The following is a 22,662-nucleotide window of genomic DNA, read 5'->3' as shown; positions in this document are numbered from 1 at the left end:
TGGGTAGGGGGTAATTATCTATTCTGAGGTTTTCAGTGTTTTGGCTTTAAAACCGAAATATTTTCGGTCGCAACCGCTATTTAACCTACATGCTGGCCCTGCCTTCTTCAGCGTAATGGTTAATACTGTAGACGGTTTCTGTTTTAATATCCAACTACTAACAAAGATGGAGCATATTCCAAATCCCAGAGGAAAATAAACATAAATTAGACATATGTGCTGCCCCACTCGAAAATGTATGAATTATTTTCCAAGGCACATGTTGGTTAGTTTAATGAAGTTGTTCCACTTTGACACACACACAAACACAAACACACACACACACACACACACACACACACACACACACACACACACACACACACACACACACACACACACACACACACACACACACACACACACACACTTGTAATTGTTTATTATTTTATTATTAACGTAATTAGATTTATGACTATATTTTTTCCTTTTTACCCTTCTTTGAATTTCTTCAGTCCATTATTCAGTCAGCATTGTTTTTATTCTTCTGTATTTTGTTTTACTTTGTCAGGTTTTCCAAGAAACAAAATGAATGAAATGGGCTATGACAATAAAGTTGACCTTGATTTGATTTATTTGTCTGGGTAGAGCCTGCAGGTCCTGGAGACGGAGCATGAGGACACGGCCATGAGGCTGGATGCTGTTCTCAGAAGGTCAAAATATTGGTAACCCCTGTTTTTCACTTCATTCCCAGAGACTTAATGAAGTCAGCAGCAAAGACTTGCTTTGGACTGCTTGTGTGATTATTCCAAGGGAAGGAACAAGCAGCTGTTCCGGCTACAATTGAATCAGCATCCAAGCTTGATGCAAAGGTCAAAGGGCATGGAAACAGCTGCAAGTACTAGGAGAACCAGAATGTACTGGCTGCTGCTACTTCACCATCCCATCCACAGAAAATGCCTGACAAGCATTGGAAACTATGACTGGTGGACCATGCAGCTCTGTTCTGACCTCGTGGATTTGTATTAATTTCATGCCGACTGTAGATGGAGTGGATAGATGCCTATCACCTCAATACTTTCACATTAGCTTTAACTATTGAGCGTTTAAAGGAAAACACTGAGTCAATTTGAATTGCCAAAAATTGCTGTTTTCGATAATGGTGTCATGAGTGCTGAATTTCAAGGACTTGAAAGTGAAGGCCTTAACAAGGTACAAAGATTAGCATCAACCATGCCACCACAGTTTAGTGAAAGCAGCGCCCAGGTGGCCTTGTGGAGTGTCCAAACACTCAAACTACTCTGAAGAAGAGTTCAGAAGGTTAATCAGAATCACAACTGTTTTATTTTTCGCCAGGTACATCGAAATACTGTATCCTAGGAATTTCATCTGGTGAAGTTGCGAATTGGGGGAGAAGATGGCTCCAGCTCTCTTCAGGTACAGTACAGAACTTCCCTTCATTCAGTATCTGGATTGTTCAAGTCACAAGTGAAGGAAGAACAGTTAATGTATTCAAATCATGAGCCATCGAGATCCTTGAGTAGAAGCCTTTAGTCCTGACATGTCTGCTCACACACCTACAACACAGTTTATACTCATAGTATAGACATATACATAGATCGATTTTTAGATTTAACAGGAATTTGTCATTTGGTGCCAAGCCCTCTGGCCAGCTGGTGCAGTAGGGCATAGCGATTTGCTTTGCACTTTTACCAAGGAAGGTCCAAGCGGCATAGATGACCTTGATTAGGCATGGTACAGCTTTAAAAAGGCCTTAAATCAAAGCTTAGGTCTCTGCAAGAAAAAGGCTGTGCTTGGTCAATTCCCTGTGTGTTCTGTATTTCCTTTAATGTCACACTGTCTCCGTTCTGTCCGGACCCCAGCCCCATAAATGAACTGTGGGAAGCCCTAGATCCCACCTTCAGGAGATGTGGCCCTCTGCCTGCCGATGGCCAGGAACCTCATCAGAAACTTCTGCAGGAATGGATAATGCGTTTGTCAGGACTGCTACCTGGAATTTTTGGCCCCATGAAAAGTGTCATTAATTGCGTCCCCACCTTGTGTCTTTGTTCTCTTTCTCTCTTCTCTGTCTGCTTTTGAGCCCCAGTTTAACTTTTCTGAGGCGGCTGGTTAACTAGATAGTGTGTTCACATGCTGCAATCCTTTTGAACACATTAGCAGGCGTAAACCATCAAGAGTGTTACTCTTTTTATTATTGAAGTGACACATAAGACTTTTGTTAGGGGAAACCCCTCAATTGTCCAGACATTACGGGCCCCTATCCGCCCTTGGGCATTTGAATCATTCCCACTTCTCAATGCTTTATGATGGCCCTGGCTGTTGGTTTATAATTGTTGAATGAGTAGTGGGTGGACAAATGGTTTATGTATACCCCTTATGTTCTACTTTGAAGTTAAAAGGTGTTGTCTGGTGCAAGAACAGTGTTATGCTGTGCATAGTGTACTCTTGCTCAAAGTACTGTCCTAATCAATTCTCTGATTTTAAACTGAAAAGAAAGTCTTCTTAGGTAGGTCTATATATTGCGTTTAACTTTCCGCTAGAAGCACCTTGTTAATGTGTTTTTATTAGTGCAGACTTGCGTTTCTCTAAAACCCGGAGTGCTCATGCTGAATAATCAGGAACCCCCCCATGGCCCCATCAAGGAAAACTCTCTGGATATGCCAGAGCAATTAAATGGAAGAGAAAAAAAATCAACCCTGAGGCCTCTCAGTCACCCCCGTGACAGCAGGACATGTTAATGTAATAGTTGATCTAACCACAGCTCCTCCAGTGTGACGATGGCATTGATGGTAGTGTTTAAGATAACACACGATTAGTCTTTATTGATCCCCATAGGCATAATGTGAGTGTTACAGCAGCTGAAATACAAAAGCTCAGATAATTAGAATGAAACATCAGGATAATATAATATGTAAACACTATAGTCAAGTCAAGTTTATGTCTACGGTCTTTAATGACAGTGCACCTCAACACGCTTCACAGGCTTCACATTTCAGAGGGAAATCAATGGTGCCACCTAATCGCCACCTGGGCAAGGAAACACCAAGAAATGCCACTGACCTAAAGCTGGAATCCATTTCAAGTAGACCACTGGTTTATACAGAGAATGTCAACTTCGTAAAAAAATTCTCTCTGTAGTTTTCAAAAAAAAAATTCAGAGGGAACCGAATTTCCAAGGCAACGTTTTTGTTGTGAAACTATTTCCACCAGTGGTGCGTGGCTGGAATGATCTCCTATCCCCAAAGCCCCACAGGGTCAAAGAGTCATTATGCAGTTGTTGTTCAATGTCACAGGTCACTTCCTACACTGACCACAACAAAGCTGAAGCGGGAAACACTGTGCTATACTGTACTCATTTAGAGAGAGAGAGAGAGAGAGAGAGAGAGAGAGAGAGAGAGAGAGAGAAGGGGTGGAGAGAGAGGGGCAGAGGCTTTGAATGCACAAAAATTGCATTGCCAATGAATATTAGGTTAGGAAATGCAACACTGAAACAACACGCGCAACAACAACAACAACAATGCAATAACACGTGGCTTCCAGAATAAACCAGGGCCACTTCTAGTCTTTATTCCGAATATAAATACAGAGACAGATAATTTTTTTGGTTGAACAGATAATGACCTCTCTGTACACCTCTAGTTATAAGCTAGAGTTCAGTTAGAACTCATCAAGTTTGAAATTCTTCATTGTCAAATGCACAACAAAACAAACAGTAGCAGTCACTGCTGGCAATGAAATTATTTTGTTCCAAGCTCTCTTCAACAATGCAGATAAGTAAAATAGCCAAGTCAAATTGAAAAGTATAAAGTAGTATTAAAGTAGGTCACAAAAAAGTTCAAGAGTTCAAGAGTTCAGGAGTCTTATGGCTTGTGGGAAAAAGCTGTTCCTGAACCTGGTGGTTCGGGTGCGGGTGCCTTCTGCCAGACAGTAGCAGAGTGAAGAAAGAGTTTGTGGGTGGGGTGGCTGCGGTCCCTAAGTAGACTGTGAGGGCCTTCCTCCTACACTCTTGAGTGTAGAGGCCCTGCGTGACTGGCAGCTCAGACCAGGTAATGTACTGTACAGTTTTTACCACCCTCTGTAGAGCGTGCGGTCGATGGCAGTGCAGTGCCCACACCAGGTCGTGATGCAGCCAGTCGGGTAACTCTTGATGGTGCATCGATAGAAGTTGCAGAGTATCCTGGAGTCCATGCCGAACCTCCTCAACATGCGGAGGAACAAGAGCCGCTGTCTGGCTGACTTAAAGATGGTGTGATGGGACCAGGAGAGGTACTTGCTGTTGTGGACCACAAGGAACCTGACACAAGATTCAAGATTCAAGATTCAAGATTTTTATTTGTCACATACATATACAAGGGACATATATACAAGGAATCGCGTGTGCTCCTTCCCGTAGCTTCCTGTAGTCCCCAATACACTCATTTGTTTTGCTGACGTCGAGATGGAGGTTGTTATCCATGCACCATGATGTCAGGGCTCGCACCTGCTCTCTGTAGGCCGTCTCATCGTTACTGGTGTTCTGGCCAATGACTGTGGCATTGTCAGCAAATTTCTTGATGGTGTTGGAGCTGCGAGTGGCCATGCAGTCGTGTGTGAACGGGGAGTACAGGCGCAGGCTGAGCACGAATGTGGAGGGGATGGTGGTGCCAATCCGCACAGCCTGGGTCTGCCCGTCAGACATTCCAGGGTCCAGCTACACAGCGCTGTGTTGAATCCTTGGTCCTGGAGCTTAATGATGAGCTTAGAGGGTGCAATGGTGTTGAATGCTGAACTGTAATCAATGAACAGCATTCTCACACGTGTTCCTCTGGTTCAGGTGGGAGAGGGCAGTGTGGAGAGTGAGGGCCATGGTGTCGTCTGTAGATCTGTTTGGCCTGTAGGCAAACTATTGTGGATTCAGGGTGCCAGGCGGTGAAGAGGTGATGTGGGTTTTGACTTTGAAGCATTTCATGATGACAGATGTGAGTGTTGTGGGGTGGCAGTCATTTAAACAGGGGGGCATTGTTATCTTGGGAACAGGGACAATGATGTTCTTTTTAAAACATGATGGGAGTATTGACTGTAGCAGGGATAGGTTGAAGATGTCTGTGAAAACCAGTGTTGAGGGTAACGGATTACAAAGTAACGCATTAGGTTAGAGTACTCAGATTACTTTTTCGTTGTAACGAGTAATGTAATGCTTTAGTTTTTTAATTTAAGTTATCAGTTTTTTGTTTTTTTTAATAAGCAATCCATTACTTTTAACTTTTTTTATTTGTGTCTGTTTTTATTTCCCTATTCCTTCTGTTGCCATAAAAAAACCTTGACGCATTCGCACCTTTTGCTTCGCTGCCACTCTGTCTCCCCCGCCGGTGTGTTTACAACTTAAGTGCAAGTGCAATCTACCCACGGGGGAGGAGGCGGGTCTTCTTTCTATAGCAAAAAATGTGATTGGCTAGAGGTGAGAGGTCAAATATAAATTGTCCAAATTGATTGGCTTTTCGTTGCCACTTGCCTAATCATCTACACACGTGTACTGTAGCTCAGCTAGTAAGATGGAAGTATTCACATTATTTGAAATTTGTGGGTGAAACACATTGCTGCACAGGTGCTACCTGTCAGGTACCCCTGTTTCTATTTACTTTCTTGTACTTAAAAAAAATAAAGTTTTTCCATTGCAGTTAAATTGCAAAAAAAATAAATAAATACATGTTGTATGAACTTGTTAGCTCCAGTACCCTTTGATTGTATGTTTACTTATATCAAACATAATTGTTAATAAAGAGCTGTCAAGGGGATACTGCGTATGTCATTCCTGTTATTAGCCTGCTGAGTTAGAGATTATGGGCCATAGACTAGGCTATGCAATGAAAGTAGAATCAATGTATTCAAAGAAGTACTCTTGGCTACGCACCCTCCGGACAATATAACCTAACCAGCATGCGCAAGTAATCACAAAGGGGTTTTCATTATGGTGACGCAAAAGTACTCTTACAAGTTACTTTTCTCAGTAGGTAACGCTGTAACGTGACAAGCTACTTTTAAATGGCAGGAATTTTGCAATGTAACAAGTTACTATTAAAAGGAATGTTACCCACCACTGGCATCTGCCAGCTGGTCTGCACACGCCTTGAGTACTCTGCCGGGGATACTGTCAGGGCCAGGTGCCTTGTGTGGATTATTCCTTTTGAAAGACGTACACACCTCTACCCTAGATATTTCCGGTGGGCAGAGGTCCTGGTCCATTTGTATATCCACAGCAGGGTTGTTATCCTTAACGCGTGCATTGAAGCTGTTCAGTTAATCTGGGAGAGCTGCAGAAACTTCCTCAACACTGGTTTTTCATTCAGACCACACGTTTTTGGTGTTGGAGCCACAGTACTTGGACTCCATTTTGTCCCTGTATTCCCTTTTTGCATTATTTATTACAGGATGCGTACCAGGATCTCCCGTATTGTAGACAACCCCCCCAGGTTGTAAGCAGCAGTCCAGGCTTCAAGCCTAGCGCAGACTTCCCCGTTGGCTTCTGGTTTGGGTATGTTTGAACATTAACCCCTGGAACAATGTTGTCGATGCACTTTCCTATGTATCCGACGACTTATTCTGTGAGGGTGTCAATGTTGCTGTCCTGGAACACACTAGACTCGGTGGTATCAAAACAATTATGAGCATGAAATCTGATTGGTCAGACCAATGCTGGATAGTCGTCGTCACAGGCTTTTTTTGTTTGAGTCGCTGTCTGTAGGTGGTAAACAGCAGAATTGAGGAGTGATCTGATTTGCCAAAAGGAGGTCGGGGAGGGCTTTTTATCTTTTCGGTTACAGAGTGTAAACATGGTCGAGTGTGTTGCTCTGCGCGTAGGATAGGGTAGGCGTTGATGAAATCTCAGCAGGACTTTCTTCAGATTGGTGCGGTTGAAATCTCCAGCCACAATAAACACAGCCTCGGGTGTTAAGTACTGTATAGCTCATCCAATGCTCGCGTGGTGTCAGCTTGTGGTGGAATGTAAACAGCTGTGAGAACGACTGATGTAAATTCTCTTGGGAGGTAATAAGGCCGGCATTCAATCATAAAGTGCTATAGATTAGGAGAACATCCCGTAGAAATAATCTCCACATCTGAGCCCCACCGAACATCCCTCAGGAACAATGGCCAAGTCAGGAATCAAGGTGTCAAGCCAGGTCTCAGTGAAAACGTTAACATTATTACGATAACGTTACAGTTCTTCATGTCACGTCTTCAGCCTACTTCTTAGATCACCCAGGTTATTATCCAGTGACTGGCAATTAGCTAGAAGAATGCTTGGAAGAGGAGGCCTGTTTTCCCGTTTCTTCAGCCTGGCCCTGAGCTCCAGTCGCTTCCCTCGTCTCCTACGCCGGCGCTGCTGTGTTTTTTCAGGTAAACCCAAACAAAGGGAGAGGCTGTGATGGCTGTTGATCCTGATGAAAAATGAGTTTCCCCTGTAGATCTGATGTTTAGCTCATCCGATATTGGCTGTGTCCATACTGTTGTACATAGTATTGTTAGGTGTCCAGCCTGCAGGGCTAAAAATAATTTTGCTCAGATTTTTATTACTTTATAACTCATGGTTGATGCCTCGTTGGAACCGGGATGTTTTAGACTTCTTGTTGTTCGAGTTTGATCAATATTATCAATGTACATTTGGAGCAGAAATGTGTGAAAAGTTTTGTATATTTACCAGAAGTTGAAGAACATGGACACGACTTGATTTGTTTGAGGAGCAGTGTGCTTTGTGACATCATCATCCAAAGTTATCCAAGCTTCAGCTGCGTTGTCTCTCGAAAGTCAATCGCATCCAGCGACTTGCAACCTTGTGGACCGCAGAGCGGTTACTACGCGTAGACAGACAACAAGCCGATGCTGCGTTTAATGGAAACTCAGAAAACTGTAGCTCGTGCTGCGTTTCACAAAACCCCCTGAAAACTATAATCTTATAGACAGTTAATTTGGTTTTATATCAAATATGTTCAACTGGTCTAACATTTGAGATGGAATTGGTGTCGATATAATACAAGGTGTTTTACGGCACCTCGGAAACCTGTAATCCTACCTAAAATGACTAAACTGGACCCTGTGTATTGCTGCCTGCAGCTATATTTGTTGTTGCTATTGTTATCAGTAGTATAGTCATTTGTATGTACAGAAAAATACATCTATATTAATATTCATACCCAGTCAATCCTTCTGTCATAGGCTTATTTTTCGTAATTGATCTTTAGCTGGTGCATAGAGCACATTCAGTATATTCTGTGTATTTTGTATTTTGTTGTTATTTCTTATTTTTTATTTTTTCTTAGCATTGTTGAGCATTGTTTTCCTATGTTACTCGTCTTTTTGTACTACAATGCACCAACTACTTCCAAGACAAATTCCTGGTCCATGAAGATGTACTTGGCCCAATGAACAGATTCTGATGCTGATTCTGATTCGTTCTACATAAAAGAAGGTTCACCTGCACCTGGTCCATGCTCACGTACGGTTCATTTTGTGCATTTTTTCTCTTTTTCTTTTCATTTTTACAAAAAGCTTGACCAAGCGTCCGCTCACCAGACCTTTCTTCCTCCTTCCTTGCACCTTTTTGGTGATGACACGTCTTGGTAACATCCCAGTGTCCTGATAACTCCTCTGTGCCAGTGCATCTGATGACATCACACCGTAATGCAGCACGCTCCCCTTGTTTTCTCTGGATTTCAGAAGTAAAACTCCTCATGTGATGCAATTCACCGCAACTGATTTTATGCTCTTAAGAATAATCAAAAGGATCGTTAAAATGACAAATCAGATGAATAAGTGACTTTATTGCACGGAATGAACTCTACATGGTTTAAGAACAATTTAACATTTAGGCTTATTGAGACAGTGCTATTTTTTTATTAAAACAATTTCATGTGGGGGATAATAAGCACGTCGATGGACACACTGACGACACAGCAAGATCCCCCTTAAAAACTTGAATGCAAAATTATATTTTTTTTCATCCTGTTCCGGTCTACATAATTCTGTTGATTTGCCTCAGACTGTTTTAACATTTAACTTGATCAAAATGAACGATAGCTCATGATGGATATATTACATTTTTTTTAATATATATATACTGTTTATATAAATGTCATATATATATTTATAAGAAAAAATACACAGCTTTAACTAGTCCTGTGTAATATTCATATATGTCCTTTATATATTTCTTGTGTTTATTTTTATATTAAATCTTCATACATTAATAAAATGTTGATTTATTGATCGATTTAACATTCATGTCTTGGAATTTTTATGAAAACCAATCACGGTTACAGTGTTAATGTAATATAAAATATAAGGTAGTTGGCCCTTTGTTAAAGTTCAATGGAGGGGTGTGCTTTGGTTCTTTGTTCCGGTGTGTTTTGTTCATTTGTTCCAGCCTTGTTCCAGTGTAATTCTATGACCGGGCGGAGTTTGTGGCCGTCGGTGGTTTTCCTACGCCGCAACTAACGGCGGTTATCATTCTGAAGTAGGGCTGCGTGATTATGGCTGAAATGATAATCACAATTACTTTGGTTAATATTGTGATCACGATTATTTCTCACAACTATTAATCCATTTTTGGTAAATCAGCAGGAAACTGCCCTCACAATAGTAATACATTTTATAAACCTATAAATAAATAAACTTAGGTAAGTGGTTCAACTGTCCTCATTTGTAGAGGGTGTGAAATGTGAAATGAATTGTGTGTAGTGGGCTACACATTTTTGTTGTAATTTTAACAAATCTTTCAGGCATCTGGAAGGGAACCCCAAAACACGAAAAGAATGAAAGTATTTAAAACACGTACACAATAAACATGTTCCTTGGATTATGTAATTGCTTTTGGTTGTTACCAGTAATTATAATTCAGGATGATTGTATACATTTATCTCTCAAATGTCTATAAATTCTGTGATTGGGTTTTTATTTTGTACAACTAACTCGTGCGTATCAGTTGTCCTCAGAAGTAGTAGTAGTAGGAGTAATATATTTATGACATTTAATACATTGCACTTTATTTAATCCAATTGTCTTCTGGCAATACTTTTACTTAAATCTTTTCAAACATAATAAAGTTTAAAAGTAATAAATTAATACCTGTCACTTAGTCCAATCGCGTGTACTGTGTACTCTGTCAGCCTGGGCACGCGTGCAAGGAGGTATTTGTCTGCGCATGGCGGCAACTTGGTGAGGTTGCAATTGTTGATTACAAACCTCTCCCACAATACTGAACCGCCCAGCTGGATGAAACTCCCCGAATACAAATCTAACTCAGATTTTCTGTGTAGTTCGTTGGATCCATGACATCCATAAAGTTCTGACGTCAGTGACATCTGCACGTGCCGCCATCTTGGCGAGGAACCGAACACTAGACAGCAAATCTATCAGGTGACCTGTCCACGTCATCATTTGCGCATTGGCGCGATTTGCGGCGATAAAAAAAAAATGTTTTTTATAAATAATTTCATAATAATGGACCGATCCGGATCAAACTTGGATCACAGCATGTCGGAACTGCCCCCAATACACATTTCATTCATCTTGCCTGTGAGTGCGGCGGATCCATGACATCCACACACCACTGACGTCGGTTTTTCCCATTTCCCCTTCAGGGCTGAACCCCTAACCATCTTCCCTATTCTCCCATTAACACTGAAAGGAAATCCTTCTTCTTCTCCTTTGGGCTGCTCCCCTTAGGGGTCGCCACAGCGGATCATCTGCCTCCAATACCTTCTTTTCTGCGAAAGGAAATAAGAAAAAAAAAATCATACAATTTTCTAATTATGAAATACCAATTTATTTCAATTGAATCTTCAATAGAAATGATTTTACATTTTTGGGGGGTAAAGCGGTTTTCATGCAAATGCTAAACAATGTCAATTCAATGTCGGCTGTGGAAAATCGAAATAAGACATTCATTTCTCAGTTGTCCCGCGTGCCGTTGACCTGCTTTACGTAAAGCAGCTCCTAATCTGCCTCGCGCCACTCGCCTCGCGCACTCCTCTCGACCTTGCCTTTTGTTGCGTTTCCTGTTATTTAGTGTGCAAACACACTCTTTTTCCATTTCTTTTTTTATTTTTTCATCTAATGGGGTCCGCAGGTGGAACAGAAGTCATGTTGCAGAGTGCTCTGGGCTTTGCATCACATTGCGTATTGATTTCAATTAGGCCGCTTGGCTCCAACACATGTCAGATATGTGCTGTGATTTCAGCGGCCAATTAGCGCTGAGAGCTCGCGCCTCAGGGGGATTTAGGAGAAAAAATGTTTCATAAAGAATAATGAAAGAGAGAACACAATGAAGGACGACGGAAGGACGACACCTTTGCCATGAATCTTCTCGGGGAGTCTTTTTCGGCTTATTGCAGATATTTTAAAGTAATTTTTTCCATCAAAAACAAAATATGCAAAACACATTAAAAAGCAGGGCAAATATCTTTTCCAGCTATTGCATATCATTATAGATTAGATAGATAGGATTTACCACCCTGTTACATACCCTACTGGCTTGGGAAATAATTACCATAATGCATTCTTGCCTGCTGCAAAATGACTCTATTCCACTTGACAAGCATGCCCTTCCTGTGTTAATGTGTTTCCCATAGACGCAAACTGGGTCACGGCTTTATCTTTAATCACAATATACCTTGCTCTCGTCCCTCTTTACGGGACATAAAGTGCAAAACAATAAATAAATAAAGATCAAGCAAATCACCGTTACTGTGGAAACCAATGCTCTTATTTTGATTCGCATTCTTAACAACAGCTGGTTCTGGGCACACTGGGGACCATAAGATCTTACACAGAAAGATTCCTCTTTTTTTCTGACCGCTTTGTGTAAATGTAGATTTTTTTTAATGATATGCTAATACATTTTAACGGTGTTACTGCTACCTTTAGCTCGAGAACACCGACATTGTCTGTTCTAATAATAACAACTTGACTTTCATTGGAAAGTCAAGTTGTTAGACAGCTTGGGCCAACATCCTGATAATAAAATATATTATTAGTAATACAAATAATTAAATGAATGAATGGATTAATAAATAAAAATAATATAATTAATAACAACAATACATCATTAAATAAAATAAATAAATTCATTTATAATAATTAGGGTAAAATATTTATTTTTAAAATAATCCTCACACTTGTTCAGGGCCATTTTCAGTGGATTCAGGTTCATCATTCCTCAGCCAATGATCCCTCTTGATTTTTGTTTTCATTAAGTTTCAGGCTCTTTTGGAAATAAAGAATGGATCTTTTTTCCAAATGAACATGGGGAAAAAGTCTTCTTTGTCCTCGCAACTACTGTAAGGTGGATTGGCCGATTGGATTGATAAATCTCATTCCTTAAAAGTGTCAAAGCATGGGGAATCATTTTTTGATGTCTCTTTCTCTGAGAAATATCTATTAGGCTAATCTAAGGATTTTTTTTATTTTTTTCAGAGAGCCAAGACGGGCGCCGGGCCTAATCAGCGAGCGTAATGGACACACTTCATAATTGTCACTCCGGCTCTCAGCTTTTTGGCCTATAAATTGGAGAGAAAAGAGCGCCAGATAAATGCGTGGGCGGGTTTTGTTCAAGCACCGTTCCCACATACGCTCATTATTTTCACCTTTAAGACCTTTCGTAATTTCAATACCGCTGAATTTTTTTTTCTCGAATTACAAACGCCGTCCTATTCTTCTAGTTACTGGAGGGAAGTAGAGCTCCTCGTAATTAGAGGCAACTTTTTTGGGGGAAGAAGGCGCCGCTTTCCAGACGGGTTGTAAATGTATGAGTACCTGTGTTAGATGTTTGGTCTTTATTAGCGGCAGCAGCGCTAAGCCCGGCTCTCCCCGCGCTAATCCACAGCTAAAGAAACAGCTTTCAAGGAATTAACATCAAAAGTAAAGCTTTGCGTGCCGGCGGGGGAGCTTTCACAGGAGCCGGCGCTCAACTATCTCCTAAGTATTTCCACAGCCACGGGGATGAAGGGGAAGTTAAGTTTAACTCCGCTCTGCATTCTTCCGCAAGTCTTTGACCTTGTTTTCAGGTCTGTTAATAATCCCTGATGCGTTGGGATCCGTGCCGGGTTTGGGGTAACTCTGTCGGGCGCTTGCCTTCAGGGTGAGGATCCTTTTCTGGACCCTCGTCTTCAAGGTGAGGATCCTTTTCTAGATGCTCGTCTTCAGTGAGAGGATCCTTCTCTAGGCGCTCGTCCTTAGTGTGAGGATCCTTCTCTAGACGCTCGTCTTCAGTGTGAAGATCCTTCGCTGGACGCTTGTCTTCACGATGAGGATCCGTCACCAGACGCTTGTCTTCAGGGTGAGGATCCTTCTCCAGACCGTCGTCTTTAGGGTGAGGATCCTTCTCTAGACGCTTGTCTCCAGGGTGAGGGTCCTAATCTGGACGCTCGTCTTCAAGGTTGAGGATCCTTCTCTAGACGCTCGTCTTCAGGCGAAGGATCCTTCTCTACACGCTCATCTTCAGGGTGAAGATCCTTCTCTCGACGCTCGTTTTCAGGGTGAGGATCCTTCTCTAGACGTTCGTCTTCAGGGTGAGGATCCTTCTCTAGACACTCGTCTTCAGGGTGAGGATCCTTCTCTCGACGCCCGTGTTCAGGGTGAGATTCCTTCTCTAGACACCCGTCTTCAGCGTGAGGATCCTTCTCTAGACGTTCGTCTTCAGGGTGAGGATCCTTCTCTAGACGCTCGTCTTCAGGGTGAGGATCCTTCTCGAGACGCTCGTCTTCAGGGTGAGGATCCTTCTCTAGACGCTTGTCTTCACAATTAGGATCCTTCTCTGGACGCTTGTCTTCAGGGTGAGGAACATTCTCTGGACACTCATCTTCAGGGTGAGGATCCTTCTCCCGACGCTTGTCTTCAGGGTGAGGATCCTTCTCTAGACGCTCGTCTTCAGGATGATGATCCTTCTCTAGACGCTCGTCTTCAGGGTGAAGATCCTTCTCTAGATGCTCGTCTTCATGGTGAGGATCCTCCTCTAGACACTCGTCATCAGGGTGAGGATCCTTCTCTAGGCGCTCATCTTCAGGATGAGGATCCTTCTCTAGACGCTCGTCTTCAGGGTGAGGGTCCTTCACTAGAGGCTCGTCTTCATGGTGAGGATCCTTCTCTAGACGCTCGTCTTCAGGGTGAGGATCCTTCTCTAGGTGCTCGTCTTCAGGGTGAGGATCCTTCTCTAGGCGCTCGTCTTCATGGTGAGGATCCTTCTAAAGACGCTTGTCTTCAGGGTGAGGATGCTTCAATAGGTGCTCGTCTTCAGGGTGAGGATCCTTCTCTAGGCGCTCGTCTTCATGGTGAGGATCCTTCTAAAGACGCTCGTCTTCATGGTGAGGATCCTTCTCCAGACGCTCGTCTTCAGGGTGAGGATCCTTCTCTAGACGCTAGTCGTCAGGGTGAGGATGCTTCTCTAGACGCTTGTCTCCACGATGAGGATCCTTCTCCGGACGCTTGTTGTCAGGGTGAGTAACATTCTCCGGACGCTCGTCTTCAGGGTGAGGATCCTTCTCTAGATGCTCGTTTTCAGGGTGAGGATCCTTCTCTGGACGCTCATCTTCAGGGTGAGGATCCATCTCTAGACGCTCGTCTTCAGGGTGAAGATCCTTCTCTAGACGCTCATCTTCGGGGTGAGGATCCTTCTCTGGACACTTGTCTTCAAAGTGAGGATCCTTCTCTCGAGGCTTGTCTTCAGGGTTAGAATCCTTCTCTAGACACTCGTCTTCAGGGTGAAGATCCTTCTCTCGATGCCTCTCTTCAGGGTGAGGATCCTTCTCCATATGCTCGTCTTCAGGGTGATGATCCTTCTCTAGACGTTCGTCTTCAGCGTGAGGATCCTTCTCTAGACGCTCGTCTTCAGGGTGAGGATCCTTATCTGGATGCTCATGTTCAGGGTGAGGATCCTTTTCTAGGTGATCGTCTTCAGGGTGAGGATCCTTCTCTAGACGCTCGTCTTCAGTGTGATGATCCTTCTCTAGACGCTTGTCCTCAGGGTGATGATCCTTCTCCAGATGCTTGTCTTCACAAGTGAGTATCCTTCTCTGGACGCTTGTCTTCAGGGTGAGGAACACTCTCTGAACGCTTGTCTTCAGGGTGAGGAACACTCTCTGGACGCTCGTCTTCAGGGTGAGGATTCTTCTCTGGACTCATTTTTCCCAGTTGACGTTGTCTTGGGACAGCTTGATTTAATCACTTGGAATGATGACTTAATATGTATATGAGTACATATTATATACATATCACAGGATTGTAATAGAGGGTTTAGGAATCAGTAAACAATGACACATTGAAATCCTATAAATACACAAATATACAGAATATCAACTTTACGCAGATACTTCAAGTTTAGACAAAATTTTCTAACAGAAGAGTTCAGATGCTGCCTTCACTTCCAATGCAATAGTTTAACTGATACTTCAATTGAAGGGAAACTTTTCATACTGTACAGTTCACTTTTACATCCATTTTTACCTTCTGGTTTTGGCTCCTTTCTCAGTTTTGTTTAGCCGATGACAATTCCTTCCCCCGATACACTTCCTGTCACAACTCGTGGAAGGTTTTTCTTTTTTTTTTTTTTCTTGAGAACTGTGACGAATAGATTTGAGCTGAGGGACAGTGATGACTTATTCATTGTGTCTTTTCAAAGCTTTTTTTATGGGAAATGAAAAAAAAGTGTCTGTGGCAGCTCTCGCTTTGTAGCTGCAACATTAACAACGCGTATATGTCTCTCATCTTGTGAGGTATACAATGAAAGCCCCGGCGGTACAACAGCTCCCTGTCTACCTGGGGTTAACAGTCCCATTAGGCCGTCGTCAAGCGCTCCCTTTCCTTTCAGGTCCATTTTATCTGAGTTTCTTGAAAATATTCCCACGGGATTCCTTTTGTCACATGCCACACACAGTGTAGAGACTCAAATTGGCCGAACCGCCGCCGGTTCCAACAATGCATCCATTATGGAACGGTGACAAGGCAAGACAGTTAGATTGGGACATTGTATTCCGAGCGTCATTTTGATCAGGCGTGGACTTCTGGCGCTTGGCCACGGACCCGGAATGCACCAAGTGGGTTACGGGAAATTTGCGGAAAATAACAACGAGAAGAGAAAAAGGCGATTGTTATAAGGGTTTGAGTTGGGGTTACTCGGTCGTTGGTCATATCAAATATCCTTTGTTTGTCATATTTAAGCCATCTTCAAAGCCTAAGTCCAACCATTAAAAAGAATGGAAGACATCAGCTTAGCATATTGGTTGAGACAGCTTCAAGACTTATACTGAAAGGCAATACTGAAATATTCATAAAAACTGCTGCAATAGCCATATTGCACATTCAGAAAATGGCAGATTTTGACAAGGAAAAACCCAATATATTTTCTTCCACTGTCATTCAGCTGTTGAGGAATGGATTGTGCAACTCTTTATTTTCCACCTGGTGAGAGCGTCAACGGTGTGTAAATCGGGTGGTCTCTCTTGGTCATACACCGTCACCGTGCAAGCAAAATGTTGAGATATGTAATGCTCCTGGGACAACCCAGAGATGACATCACCTGTAATGGGAGTCAAGCATTTCTGGCTCAGATAATTCCTTGGTACTTTTGCCTCACGATATTGCTTCGTCTTTCAAAATACAATGAATGTCTTGCGTTCGCCATTTATCATCTCATAGTACCATAACACTTTCCGTAGCCACTAAATCATTTAAAAAAAAAAAAGAATTGTTGACCCATTTTCGCTTCCCCTGCTAAAAATAACCTGTTTGAACTGCTAAAGTTTGATTTCTGTCGGAGCAGTGAGAATTATTATCGCACCTTGACTTGTGAAGAGGCAATTGAAACTGAGGTGTGAGAGTATAAATCACTGACGGTAAACTTTCCAGGGATCAGGGTTTTTACGCTCGCGTTCCAAAAGAGACTTGTTGTTTTTCCGCCCATTAAAAGTCTATCTATCCCTTCTATTACCCAATCTATTCCACCGTGAGGTTTTTTTTCTGTTGTTAAGGGGACTCATTAAGGATTATCTATTTTTTGCGGAAATAATACAAGACAAATAGTTTTGTGATAGACCACCTGTGTTACGCAGAAGGCAAATTGTAACTCTACTTACTCCACTTCTACTGGACTGGCCAAAATAAAATCAACACCTGTTAGTTATTTATTACTTCCGTCCCACACGGGGGTATATTTACTCCACCACAAAATTACAACAATTTGCCATGCATCTGCAAAGCCATCATCCAAAAAGAGTTTGACAGTTTGATTTCAGAACGTGTTTTCCCCTGTGCTGCAAATGTAAAACAAGCAAACTTTAGTTGCTTAAATTGCGAGATGTTATTTTTGGGCATAGGACTGTTGCTAAATAGGTATTTATGTGCCATGACACACATGACGCACGGAGCGGTGAAATGTATCTCAAAGTTAGCAGCAGCAGCTATCATACATAGCATCTCATTCCAGAGTAAATTAGGGTAAAACAGATCTAAGAAAAGCTAAATGTAACGAACAAACATTCAAAACTTACAGAGCTGCTCTATTTGATCCATGCAACGTAAAATTAGGAGGATGATCAAAATACAATTGATTGAGTCTGACATTTATGAAGTTATTGCTTTTTACCTTTTCACACACGTTTTACCACAACAACAACAGCAATAATAATAATAATAATAATAATAATAATAATAATAATAATAATAATAATAATAATAATAATTAATAATAATTAATAATAAATATAGCTGCAGGCAGCAACACACGGGGTCCAGGTAGTTGGCCCTTCGTTAAAGTTCAATGGAGGAATGTGCTTTGGTTCTTTGTTCCGGTGTGTTTTGTTCATTTGTTCCAGCCTGGTTCCAGTGTAATTCTATGACCGGGCGGAGTTTGTGGCCGTCGGTGGTTTTCCTACGCCGCAACTAACGCCGGTTATCATTCTGAAGTAGGGCTGCGTGATTATGCCTGAAATTATAATCAATTACGATTATTTTATTAAATATTTTGATCACGATTATTTATCACCCTTATTCATCCATTTTTGGGGGACACAATTATTTTATGGCACTTTGTAAATAAACAGAAAACTGCGTTTCAGAATAATAATGTTTTCAATAAGCCTATAAATCAAAAAACTAAGGCAAGTGGTTTAACTGAATTAAATTGTAAATTATATGTAATGAAAAAATATGTGTGTAGTGGGCTACACAAAAAAAAAGAACATATTCCAAAACACATACGCAAAAAATACATGTTCCTTGTTTTATGTAATTGCTGATGGTTGTTATTGCCAGTAATCCCACTCAGGGCTCACAGCCCGCAGGGTGGTCTCTGAGCCCCGGACCCTCCCTCTCCGACCGTACGGACTGTGCCCAGGGCACCTCAGCGGCGGGGTGCGGTGGGACGATGGGGCACCGCAAAACTGTGTGTTTTTATTTTAGCTGTTATTTTATTCCGCTTTCCCATCGACAGTTTGTCCAGAGTGGTGAAATGGCTGGAGCCTGGTTTTGCTCAGCCCCTGATGTCATCCTAGCAATTGAAATCTCTGAAATGTCTCTAAATTCTGACAGTGATGTTGATGTTGGGTTTTTGCTTTGGAGAACTTATTCTGGTGCGTGTCAGTTGTCCTCAGAAGTGAATATATTTATGATGTTGAATATGCTGCGCTTTGTTTTGTCCATTTGTCTTCTGGTAATACTTGAACTGAATTTTTTTCAAACACAATAAAAGTGGATAGTAATAAAATAATACCTGTCACTTTGTAACTTCGTATCGTTAAGAGTTCGTATCTGATATTCCTTTAGTTAAAGTCCAATCGTGACTATCCTGAAAGTGCTACAATGATAAAAATGTGAATAAAAGAGTAAATAAATGTGGAAATATAAGTAGGAATAAAAAATAATAATAAATGTGGGATTATAAAGAGGAATAAAAAACAATTGGAATATATAAACAGAAAAAAGATTGATAAATCTGGAAATTAATATAAAATATAAATTGGTATGTATCAGAATTTGTTACTGCTTTATTCTTTCCCAAATTTATTTTTTATTCAGTTTTATATTTATTTTCATATATATATATTTTTTTCCCAAATATATTTCTTTATCAATTTTCATGTTTTTTTTAATTATTTATTTACGTATTTCCATATATTTTTTATTTATTTATTGTCATATATATTTTTAAACTTACTTATTCATTTGTTTCTGTTAATATTTCTCTATTTATTTATGCTTTTCCTGACGAGCGCCAATGTCAATGAACTTGTTCAACAATGACGTCCACGCAGCTGGTGATGTCAACGCGCTGTGTTCAAGACAGCTGGGAAATGGAGACTTCTTACTTCCACTTGAATGCCCTGCACCTCTCCATAATATATTGCACCTGTTAATTGCACTATTGTTTTTGAGGAAATCTAAACTTGAAATATATGTGTAAAGTTGATATCCTGTATATGAGTGTATTTTTAGTATTTCAATGTGTTATTTCAATGTGTCTGTAATTCCTAGAACTGAGGACTAAGTTCCCCAACGTGTGGCTGCTCAATGCGGCGTTCAAAGCGAATGGCGTGGAAGGATGTTACGAATGGTAGGAAGTTGAACATTTTCACAGTTCCCCGTTGTCTTAAACACTTTTTGGATCATTTGAACAAGAGCTGAGAAGTGAACTCAGATGAGCTATTCTAACTCTTGCTCAGTTCTTGGCCAAATATCCACGCTGACAAATAGGGATATTGACAAAGTTCTCTGGCACGATCTGCAGGAAGTTGCCATACGATCCAGAAAGGGATCTGCTGAGAGGCCCTCAGCTGCTTGTACTAAACTATTCAACTAAACTATTTACTGTTATTCATGTGAAACTGGGCCTCATCTCTTCAGGTCTTGTAGTTTCGATGTAGTGCGCTGGCATAGAGGCGGGCTGGTACGAGGGGTGTGAATCCAGGCAGGAAGGGGTTGCCATGGCACCGGTCATTATTAACAAACAGCGGCCGTTAAGAAATAACTGAGCGCTCACTGGCACTATTTACCAATCAGAATGGAGTATTCCACAGAGCTGTGTATTAACTAAAGATATTGTGCATATTTGCATCAAAATAATGCTTCTAGGGTTTCCTCAACCTCAAATTGCAATTGAATACATATTTTTAAACTGGTGATATGAGCAAAATTCACCTGTAAAAATGTATGCAAGAAAAAAAAGCTGCAGCCAATTTGAATTTGCAATCCGCGTGAAATTAACGTTTGATTGGCAGCGGCTAATTTATATGATCAGCGAATTGGGATCAGAGATTAAACGTTGAAATGCTGGAATTTGTGCATAACGGAGCGATTAGCCCGCAGGAAAAAAAAGTTCACTGCAGGGATGAGTTTATAGTGTTACTGAATTGAATCACGAAGTGAGAGAACAGCAGTTCACTTCGGAGGAAGACAATGCCACAAGAAGACGTTCAGCAAGCCTTGCTCGTGAAATAAATGCATTTACACAACAAAACCAACCAAGACATGGCAGAGCGTAACAAGAGGGACAAAAGAAAAGATTGCTTTTAATAACGCACAAAGCGGCGGCGGTCCGCCGCACTTGAGGGAGCTGACCGACACCCTCGTATCAGAGCAGGCGGGGGGTGGAGATGGCATCGATTCGGCAGCAATTACTGCTGCTATTGTTGGAGAAAGACCCGCACCACGGTCTTGTCCTTAATACGCCACCGTCGTTATTAGAGCAAGTGGCCCCCAAACGCAAACTTCGCCTTCACAGGAATTTCCATATAAAAGCAAACTAACCTGCGTGATCCTCCCTGGAGTGTGAATATGCATGAGGAGGGACGAGCTCTTTGTGGCGACAAGCAAACTGAGTTTCCACTTTGATGTACACACATGGTATCACATGATTCCAGTGGTGGAAAAAGTGCTCCGACCTTCTACTTCAGTTTAGTCAGAGTCAGTAAAATATTCTGACTAAAAGGGACTCTGTAAGAGTAGGAAATAGCAATGAACTAACAACGGACCATATTCGCTCTTGTTGCTAATTGTACTGAAAGTATTCAAAATAAAAGTACTTGTAGCTAGCGTGCTGACACACATCGAGTATTCAACAGAGCCATGTTATAGGCTCTGTTGAATACTCGATTCTCATTGGTCAATAGCCTAAACGATCCCTTAATTATTTCTGAATAATGACCGTTGTATGTTAATAATGACCGTTGTCAGGGGCCTGGTTGGACCTCCCTCGCAATTAATCATTTCAATCGTTTGACAGCCATTGTATCAATATTTGCTTTAAAATGGAATAAAATAAAAGTCGAAAGTCTCCTTAAATATACTTAAGTACGGATACTTGAAAAATGTACTGAAGTGCAGTAACAAAGTTCTTAGATATTAGCTATATTATTAATAATGCGATTAGAATAAAAACACTGAAAAAAAACTGCAATAAGTATTGAATCCAAAAAATGACAAAAACGAAATTAACCAAAACATTTACAATAAACAAGAAAAACTTCCAGTGACTTTCAGTTACTGGAAAGGAGGTAAATCTGAGGGAGAGAGAGAGAGAGAGAGAGAGAGAGTCCGTCCTTTCTCTCCTGGTCAGATTGAGCTGCCACGGCTCCATTATTTTGTGTGTGAAGAATCCCGCTTCTCCTCGTGGTCCTGCTTCCAAGCCGGGTTCTCATTACACAGTCAGGGTTTTAATTAGCGGAGCACGGAGGCAATGCTGCTGTTTGCTTTTCTCTACTTCTTTTTTTCTTGCTGTGAAGGAAAATGAAACCAGGAGCCCGAGGGTCGACAGCTCCGCTCTGTCTCAGATGAAGGGGTAGCGGCGGCGGCAAAGGCCTTGGTCTAAATACCGGAGGAGCTCGGAATTAGAGAAAAAAGAGAGAGAGAGAAAAAAAAAAGAGGGTTGCACTCGGGTCACTGAGGAACGTGAGCATCAGAACAACTCCATTTCCTCCTCACTTTAAAATGAAAACAAAATAGAGATTCACATAATTTATTGGTTGATTCATTTTTCCAATGCAAACAGGGAAATAAAAGGATGCACTTTTGTGTATATATATATATATATATATATATATATATTTTTTTTTTTTTTTTTAAAGCAACATTGCAGTGTATATAACATCAAAAGAGATTTTACTGGATCTTTGTTAATTCTTCGTATGAGACAACGTGATGAGTCGCATCATATTGGTGCCATTAATTGTGTTTGATTACTCATGTTGCCGATTAATTGTCATACAATTAAGTGTGATTTGGTGAAACGTTTTTTGTCCTGTTTGTTCATTTTATGCCACGTTCATTGTGTGAGCTTATCGGTTTGGGGTAATGTGCACCCAGCCGGTCATTCTCACCAAAAAACCTCTGACAGGGTGATCAGGTCTTGTATCGCTCTGAAGGGTGTTATTTTCTGATAATGACCGTCTGGGTGCACATTATGCCACTCATTAGCATGAAGGTAGTTTGAGGGATGTACGAATCCAGGCAGGGAAGTGATTGCCCATGACAACAGTCATTATTTACTGACAGCGGACATTATTAAAAACTGACCGCTGATTGACACTATTGACCAATCACAATTGAGTATTCCACCGAGTGATAATAATGTCATAATACATATCCACCTGATCGCCATCTAGCCTAAAAATTCATTCAAATTCATTCATCAAAATCCATATACCA

The sequence above is a fragment of the Zeus faber genome (assembly GCF_960531495.2).
Source record: "Zeus faber genome assembly, chromosome: 14".
Lineage (NCBI taxonomy): Eukaryota > Metazoa > Chordata > Actinopteri > Zeiformes > Zeidae > Zeus > Zeus faber.
The sequence above is the reverse complement of the archived record's forward strand: the minus strand, read 5'-3'. Positions refer to the sequence as shown.